The sequence below is a fragment of the Hemicordylus capensis genome, chromosome 4 (assembly GCF_027244095.1).
Source record: "Hemicordylus capensis ecotype Gifberg chromosome 4, rHemCap1.1.pri, whole genome shotgun sequence".
Taxonomy (NCBI): Eukaryota; Metazoa; Chordata; class Lepidosauria; order Squamata; family Cordylidae; genus Hemicordylus; species Hemicordylus capensis.
The window spans coordinates 84782133-84792002 of NC_069660.1; positions in this window are offsets into that span (position 1 = coordinate 84782133).

A 9870-nucleotide genomic window follows, 5' to 3' on the forward strand; every position below is an offset into this window, starting at 1 on the left:
TGCTTCTTGAACTATGCTCTATGAATATTAGGGAAACCAGCCTCTATCCCTACTTCATTATCCTGCCCAGCAAACAGCCTTAGGAACTACTCACTTTGGCTACCCACTGTTCCCAACATGGTACCAAAATCTGAGTGTTTTGTGGTCTGATTAACTTCCATTCAGAGCTGTCAACAAGGGCTGCCATTAATGAAAAATGTGGCAGAAGCAGGTATTGTTTCTCCATTTTAAAAAAGCTGAGACACAAGGTGGGAAGTCAAAGGCCATGAGGAGGAAGCTTTGAAACGGAGTGTTGTGAGGCAAACAACATTTGGATAGCAGGAATGCAGACACTTGCCAGAAGATGCTTTGGGCCGGAAAAGGCTATTGTTGGCTTGGTTACCTCAAACTGAGGGCAGCTCCTAGCTGTGTGTTAACATCTTGTCCATGAGTACACCTGCCTGTACATCTTTGTGTGAATTACTATACATTTGTTCATTTTAAAAATGTATATTTGCACACCTGCAACCTGTGTAGATATGGCCACATATAGTTACTCATTTATAGTTAGTTTGCTTTTTAAATGTGTGTGGAGCAGGGGTGCACAACTCAAATTTCCCAGTGTGCTACAGCCAACCATGATGTGGCATGTGGGGGCTGAGTTCAAATTTGAAATTACAATAAAATTAATCTAATTTAAATTTTTATTCTAAAACTTAAATTCTCAATATCTAGGGGAGGGTGGGCCTTTGTTTGCCTCCCCCAGCCAGACAGCCCACCCACACCCTTGCTCTGCAGGGCTGTAAGCTGCTGGGTTCTCCCAGCCCACTCTTCACTCACTCTTGATGCAATGGTGGTGGGAAGCACAAGAGGGGGACAGACCAAACAGAAGCTGCGTAGAGCCCAGGAGCTGCAAAGGAGCAGGTGGTGGGAAGCCTCATTCTACATGTGTTGAAGAGGGCTCCTGACAATGAGCTACCTAATGGTGCAGTGGGGAAATGTCATGATCAGCAAGCCACTTGTGCTGTGATCCACTTGTGGAACTCTCTGCCATAGGATGTGGTGACAGCCAACAACCTGGATGGCTTTAAGAGGGGTTTGGATGACTTCATGGAGGAGAGGTCTATCAATAGCTACTAGTCAGAGGGCTGTGGGCCACCTCCAGCCTCAAGGGCAGGGTGCCTCTGAGTACCAGTTGCAGGGGAGTAATGGCAGGAGAGAGGGCACGCCCTCAACTCCTGCCTGTGGCTTCCAGCGGCATCTGGTGGGCCACTGTGCGAAACAGGATGCTGGACTAGATTGGCCTTGAGCCTGATCCAGCAGGGCTGTTCTTATGTTCTTATGTAAGCCAGAGGTTGCTAGTTTGAATCTCCACAGGTATGTTTCCCAGACTATGGGAAACACCTATATTGGGCAGCAGTGATATAGGAAGGTTCTGAAAGGCATCATTCTATACTGTGTGGGAGATGGCAATGGCAAATCCCTCCTGTATTTTACCAAAGGCTCTGTGATCTCCAGGAATCAACACCGACTAGATGGCACACTTTACTTGACAATGAATAAATCTGTTTCAAATTATTCCTTTTTCTCAATTATCCCTGTCTGTTTTCTTTACCCAGTGTTGTAGGCTTCCCACATGCTAGAACAAGTAGGGGAGGTGACGTGGTATTTCTACTTTCTCCACATGGGGGCAGCCATGCCCACTTAGCTTCTGCCCTGTCTTGGGAGGCTGGCAGAGGCAGCGATTTTTCCCAAGTGCTCTACTCAGGAGTAGGTTAGACCAACGCCCTTAGAAGCTTGTGGCTGCTGGAGAATGTTTAGTTCTGGGGAGGGATGGTGGAAAAATGCTTCCTTGCTGCTGTTGGGCTTGTATCAAGAACTATTACCACAATTGTCTTTGTGGTAATATGGAGTGTATAATGCCTTCAACATAATTCTAACATAGCAGAAAACACAGGAGGCCAGCCTCCCACATCAGCAAAGCCCAATACAATGTTATAAGATTTAGTGCCAGAACAGTTCAAGATCCATCTATTACGTTTTTATAATTGATTGTAAGTTGTCCTAAATACTCTTGGAAGGATATAAATTCCAGGAATAAACATAAATAGTTCATAGCTAAAGCAAGAAGAAAAACTCTAGAGGCTCTGCAGAAGACTGGCTTTGTTTTTAGAAAAGGCCTGATATGCTTCTCTTTCAACTATATTATAATACAAAAATATATATTGATGGGGCAATTGCTCATTGTCATCTTATACAGTACACTTAATCCTATGTGCACAGAATACAATAGAGAACTAAATGTTCGCAATTATATTTTATTTAATGGGTTGACAATAAAACATTGAATAAGAGTTTGAAAGTTAATACATGTCTTAAATTTTTCTGAGTTGGAGATCCTTGACATAAAATTGATAGCAAAGGCAGTATAAAAATGTAGCAAATAAATAATAATACTGCTTTTCAATTGTTCTCAAAGCAGTTCACAAAATATGGTTCTCTATCCCCAAAGAGCTCCCAGAAGAAACACAAGGGTGACACTACCACTGGCCATTGGAGAAATGCTGTGGGGTTGAATTTAGCAGTTACTCTCCCTGCTAAATTTAAGAAAATCACCACTTTGAATGCTGCCTTTGCCTAGTTAGCAGGGGATCTCTTGTAAAAGGGATGTTGCACGCCAAGGGGCCGTTTTCTAAATCTATGGACATTTTCTGTTTGTTTTTGCCATGCTGATACAGTTTAAACATAAATCAATAAAGGAAGCAAATTGGCTGGCTAGACCTGTTTCTCACCCAGCCAGAAAAGCACTGCCTAACAGGGACTGTAGAAAAAGAGTTCCTACATGACTAAAGCTAATTTACCCCCTTTAAAAAAAAAATGCCAGGTTTTGTCTGCTTAAAGACTAGCCCTGTCCCAATCTTCAGCAGCCTCCATGTAGGAGTCCTGCTATTCCCTGAAGGCAGGTGCCAGTGTGTTTTGTATTAATTATGGACATGTGCACACACAAAGGGGACATGAACCCTTCTTGCACCCAATACATGCCCCCCCCCTCCAAGTTATTTCCCTCAGTTGAACTTACTTTCAGTACTGGAGCACAGTTAAGAATAAAAGTTCTTTTCTCAGAACATACTCTGGGAAGGTAAATCATGAATGAGGGAAGGGTTTTGCCCCCTTTGCTGTAAACATTTATTTCCACTTCCTTCCCCACACTTGGTTCATACAGGTTTGGAGAAGAGCATGGATTAAACAACTAGGTTTTCCACTTTTAGGTCTACTTTGGCTCTGAGGCAACAGAACTGCAGAGGTTCTAGGATAGTTGAGAACATCCTCAGGGGCAACACACACCTTTCCCTTGACCTTTGCTTTGGTGCAACATAAGGTCTAGTCTCATATTATGTTCAATGCTTATATGAGTGTGCAGTGAACACAGGTGCAGATCTGTACACAGGTACAGTCATTCACATGTTATGCTGAATGCAGGCACATAAGTACAGTTCCTATCTGTACCATGCATTTGAAGGACCTGTATCCAGGTTCACTTTTAAAATGGACACAGGTACAGTCATTCACACACCTCTACAAGTATCTGTAGCCACCTGGTGCAGTGGGGAAATGCTTGACTAACAAGCAGAAGGTTGCAGGTTTGAATCCCTGCTGGTATATTTCCCAGACTATGGAAAACACTTATATCGGGCAGCAGTGATATAGGAAGATGCTGAAAGGCATAATCTCATACTGCGTGGGGGGAGGCAATGGGAAATCCCTCCTGTATTCTACCAAATAAAACCACAGGGGTCTGTGGGTGCAAGGAGTTGAAATCAACTTGATGGCACACTTTATCTTACAGGTATCTATACACTCGTGCAGCATAATGTCTGAATTGGGCTATAGTCTGAGGTTTTGGGGGTAATTATCCCCCCTTTCTCTGACTATAACCTCTTTTCTGAATGAAGGGAAGGCCATTTTGAAGTAAAAGTGGGTTTCAGATAATTTATTGGGGATCCCGGGCTGACTGATAGGAATACATTATATTGATAATCACCTTAGCAACTAATTTAATTAGAAAGACACACACACACACACTTTTACACTTATATTTTTGTATAATTATTATTACACAAAGCTGTTAGCTCTGGGTGGTTTACAGTAAACAAATAATTGACAGAAAGGGCAGTCACCAATACATCTGGAGTTTATTTGGCTGTAGAAGTGTGCTGTAAGGTGTGTGGATTTTCCACTTGCTGTCCAATAGGGCCCCACTTCAGACTTTTCCAGGGCAAATGCCCTTAGTCTTCATGCCTCTCAGGAGCAACCAATGAGATATTTATGGTATTCTACAATAACTGTCATAGTGTTATGCAAGTACTTGGTGGTGATGCCACCTACCCAACCACCACACTGTTTTTGATTGGCTGATGCTAGTGTGCATTCTGTTTTTCCTTCAAAGTGTTCAAGGTCTCATACATGAGCTAATCTAATTTTATATTTCCTGACTGGAAGTGGCCAGAAGCACCGAGTGCGAGTGTGCATGTCGCATATGCACGTGCACCAGTACTTCTGGCCACTTCCAGCTGAGGAGGGGGAAGGAGCAGCAGGGAGGTATGTTGCCGCCCCAAAGGTTTTTACCAGTAATGAGCGCCGGTGGGGGGGGGAGCAGTGGGAGGGGTAAGTGCACCCTAAGAACATAAGAGCAGCCCTGCTGGATCAGGCCCAATGCCCATCTAGTCCAGCATCCTGTTTCTCACAGTGGCCCACCAGATGCTGCTGGAAGCCACAGGCAGGAGTTGAGGGCGTGCCCTCTCTCCTGCCATTACTCCCCTGCAACTGGTTCTCAGAGCCATCCTGCCTTTTGAGACTGGAGGTAGCCCACAGTCCTCCGACTAGTAGCCATTGATGGACCTCTCCTCCATGAAGTTATCCAAACCCCTTTTAAAGCCATCCAGGTTGTTGGCTGTCACTACGTCCTGTGGCAGAGAGTTCCACAAGTGGATCACGTGTTGTGTAAAAAAGTACTTCCGTTTGTTGGTCCTAGACCTCCTGGCAATCAATTTCATGGAGTGACCCCTGGTTCTAGTGTTGTGTGAGAGGGAAAAGAATTTCTCTCTCTCCAATTTCTCCAAACCATGCATGATTTTATAGACCTCTATCAGGTCTCCCCACAGTCATCTTTTTTCTAAGCTAAAAAGCCCCAGGTGTTGTAGTCTTGCCTCATAATAAACATGCTTTAGGCCCCTGATCATCTTGGTTGCCTTCTTCTGCACCTTTTCCAGTTCAACAATGTCCTTTTTAAGATGTGGTGACCAGAATTGTACGCAGTACTCCAAGTGTGGTTGCACCATAGTTTTGTATAAGGGTATTATAATATTAGCCGTTTTATTTTCAATCCCCTTTCTAATGATCCCTAGCATGGAATTGGCCTTTTTCACAGCTGCCGCACATTATGTTGACACTTTCAACGAGCTGTCCACCACAACCCCAAGATCCCTCTCCTGGTCCGTCACCGACAGCTCAGATCCCATCAGCATATACTTGAAGTTGGGGTTTTTCATCCCAAAACTCTCCTGCCCTTAAAGCGCCACCCCCCTGGCATCGAACTTCAACCCCACCCCCAGGTTTGAACCTGTTTGAAGGCCCGTAAAAGGGCCTTTGAACAGGTTCGTGCACATCCCCATCCACTACGCCACACTGCCTATTGTGGTCTTCCCACGTAATTTGCAACTAGGTTTCATTGGAGTCTGTTAATTACACCTGCTATTTACCCAAGATCAGTTCTCCCTTCATCATATTAATGTTCCATACCAGAATTCAGTAATGGGATTCCTCTGTGCCCCCATCCTACCAAAAAAGGCACTGTTTATAATTTGCTGGGAAAGGGAGAGGCCAATTAGGGAATGCTTTTTAGTAAATATTTGACTGGCAGCTGGGATTTGAACTAAACATTATGTGAAAGGCCTTGCTACAGGACTGTGATCCTGTGGACTCTACTGCAAAGGCAAACAGCTAGATGAAAGGGAGTAGTACGCTGGGGGTGGAAGGGTATCAGGAAAGCTGGATGGGAGTCCAAAGCCAGGGTGACAACCTTTGGCTCCTACCCCACTTTCCTAATACTCTTCTACTGCAGTTTAAATATGACTAATTCTTAATTTGTTACTTCTAAGAGTTAACCAGTTATATGTATTAGGTGCAAATGGGCTTTCTCTCTCACAGGAGCCTTTGAAGGAACTCCATTTGCAGATGATGAGGGTGGGAGAAGCAACAACCATGACCCTAACCCACCGTCCGGAGTGAATTGCTCCATCACTTTTTCCTCCCAACTATGGGAGTAGTGAGGTTCCCAGCGGGCAGGGGACAAAGTTAGGCAGGGGGCCTCCATCATGCCAGAGCCCCAAGCCATGCCCCCTGCATCTGATGTCAGATGCATGGGGATAGGACAACCTCCCCCCGCCCCCCGCAAGCCTTCTTGAACTCACTGTTCGGTGAGTCTTTCAGGTGGGTGGCTGCAGCAGCACCAGCTTGACGATGCGGATTGAGGCTGGATGCGGGGCTGCTGGGTCGCCATCCTCTGTCTGGGGGTGGTGGCAGATTGGGGCTGCACAGCCCCTCCTGGTCCAGCCAGGGGGCAGAGCAGCAGTGAAGGGCTGGGAGGGGGAAGCATGGGGGAAAGCACCACTCCCCCAGAAGCACCCAGAGGCCCCCTGACCCTCCAGCCCAGGGGGACATGTGTCCCCCCTTGTTGAATGGATGTTACGCCCAGGCTCCCAACACCTTCCATCTGCAAATGGGAATGTCCCCAATAATGCAGGGGACTCTCGGGAACTCTCCCACTTGCAGACAGGGATGCTAGAAGAAGAAAGTGACATACCTGCCAACATGTCCCTATTTTCCCTTTCAGATGTATGGGAAAATAGGGACATGTTGGCATGTATGAAGTATCTCAGTTAAGAGTATCTCAGCTAAGAGAGTCATGCTGTTGCAGTTGCAGCACAAAGGTGGACACTGAGGAGGGGCTTGATGAATCAGCCATGGACTTTCTAATGGCCTTGGACCCCAGCAAGAGCCCAGTTTGGCCTACCAGTTGCTTAGCAACTGAGGCAGCAGATTGAGTCCAAGTTGCATGCATTTATTCAGGGCCCACTCGACTGGAACATAACCATGCACCAAGAGGACAAAGAAGAATTATGTCCTATGCAAGTCTGATTCTTAATGACTTTTTTTTTAAACCCACAAATTACTTTACCACTACAATACGTGTGTGAGTAGCCTCTAACTCCTCACATCTTCAGCAAGCAGAGCTATAGAATAAGTTGTTCTAGTAAGAACTAATCAGCCTACTTTATTTTCACTATTCCTACAACTTGACTAAATTTGGTTCAAATCAAGGTCCACAAGTTAGACCTCTTGCACCTCAAATGTTCACGTGTCCACCATCTTGGATCAGGGATGATGATATCATTGCAAAATACACAATGGAGGTATCCCTGTATGTCACTCACTACAAATGTAACAAATTTGGTTCAAATTGGTTAGATAGTCCACAAGTTAGTACACTTGTACGTCAATAGTTAGCACATCCACCATCTTGGATTGGGGTGGATGACATAATCACAAACACCACCATTGGAACATCCATATGTGCCCCTACAACTGTAGCAAATTTGGTTCAAATTGGTTAGGCGGTTCACAAGTTAGCCCACTTACACCTCAAAGGTTTACGCATTTGCCATCTTGAATCATGGTGGACATTATTACAACCTATGCCATTGAGGTGTCCCTATGTGTTACTCACTAGAATTGTACCTAATTTGGTTCAAATCAGTTATACAGTCCACAAGTTAGCCCACCTGCACCTCAAATGTTCACGCGTCAGCCACCTTGGAATGAGGTAGATGATATCATCACAAATTATGTCATTGAGGTGTCCATGTGTGTCACTCACTACAACTGTAAGTAATCTGGTTCAAATCGGTTTGATGCTCCACAAATTAGCCCACTTATGCCTCAAATGTTTATGTGGTCACCATCTTGAATTGGGGTGGATGACATAATCACAAACTAAACCACTGAGGTGTCCCTCTGTGCCACTACAGCTGCAGCAAATTTGGTTCAAATAGGTTAGGTGGTTCACAGATTAGCCCACTTGCACCTCAAATGTTTATGTGTCTGCCAACTTGGACTGGGGTGGATGACATTATCACAAACTATGCTGTTGAGGGGTCACTATATGTCCCTACAGCTGTACCCAATTTGGTTCATATTGTTGACCCAGGCATTGTGAAGTTGATAGCAGGGGACACGGACACACGAAATACCGGGTGATCTCATAAGCCTACTGGAAAGTAGGCGAAAAAGTTCAGTTTGCCCAATATGCAAGGGGCCCACAGAATTTGCCATAAAGATGTTGTTTGCATAAATTGAGTCTCTGTTGGCCATTAATCCCCAACTGCTGGTAAGCTCCCATCATGCACTAATGAAAGCAATGAGGAACACAACCATCGTTGTGAACATCAAGCGTTAATGTAAAGGTTGGCACTCCTAGGTCATTATGATGCTGTCAGAACTTTCTCCATCACTGATGGCTGCTAAAAAAAAAGCTCACATCCTTCAAGCTAGCAGTTGTTGTGTCTCTGTTGTTTTGGTGCCCAGCAGATTGTTACTCACCCCAGCTGTCTTTGGGATGGAGCATCCAACCCATTACACCTGGGCTGAGGCCTGCAATTTGCTCTGATCTGTGCAGTTGATCAGTTGGAGCACCAGCAGTGGCAATATAGAGGTTCCTAATCCCAATGGCTGGCTGCGCTTCCGACTGCCCTTCTATTTTTATTATTAGTGGTGTGATAAAAAACCTCCCCGTTTTTGCTCAGTGTATGGTGGTGGTGAATGGAGCAACAGCTGTTGGGAAAATAAACAACAAGCACTGATGATCAATCAAATTAACTAGAGGGAGGGTGAGGCTGGACAGGAGGGAAAGCGCTTGGAAAAACAACAGGCATTCAAAAGCATACATATGAAAGGCAAGCAGAAATCAGAGGAAAATTGCTCCTTCAGGGCAATGATTTTCAGAGGGGAAATGAAGCACAGGGAAATTGCCTGCCCCAGTTCATATCAGATTCATTCCACCCCCACACACCGAGTTGTTTGTTGTTTTTTAACCCCCCGCCCCGCCCCCGGTACTTCTACCTGCCTCTACAAGCATTGAACATTTGTTCACACTGGCCCTATGCTAGTTTGGATGGGTTTTTTTACATTATGAGTTATGTGCAAGGGTCAAATTATCAGCCAGTGTCCCCATTTAGTCCACGTTGCAGTATCAGTTACGCACAGTCAAGTGTGCATGGAACCTCCCCCACCTCCGCTACTAGTGGGGGTGGACTCTTGGGTGGCTTGCAGGTTGTGTACATGCATCCCTCTTTGGTGGGCAGTGTGCTTTGCAGTCTACGACAATAAAGAAGATTTACATCCTGCTTTTCAACAAAAGTTCCCAAAGCAGTTTACACAGATATAAACAAAATGTTCCCAAAGGGCTCACAATCTAAACAACAGAAGAAAGACACCAGCAACAGCCACTGAAGGGATGCTGTGCTGGGTATGGATCGGGCTAGTTGCTCTTCCCCTGCTAAATAAAGAGAATCACCACTTTGAAAAGGCGCCTCTTTGCTCAGTTAGCAAGGGCTATGTGAGCCAGCAACTTGGGTGGGCAGTGTGCTGTGCACTATGTCAGCCAATACTGACCACTTATTCCAAACAAAGTTCTACTTGATTCTGGGAAAAATAATGTTAGTACGTAAGATTCTATTCTCTGGGGAAAAATAAATTTAGACCTCATGCTCATTTTTATTACTGTAAAGCCTAATACTGGGTAAATAGTTGTTTCAGTGCTAGAATGTAGACAAG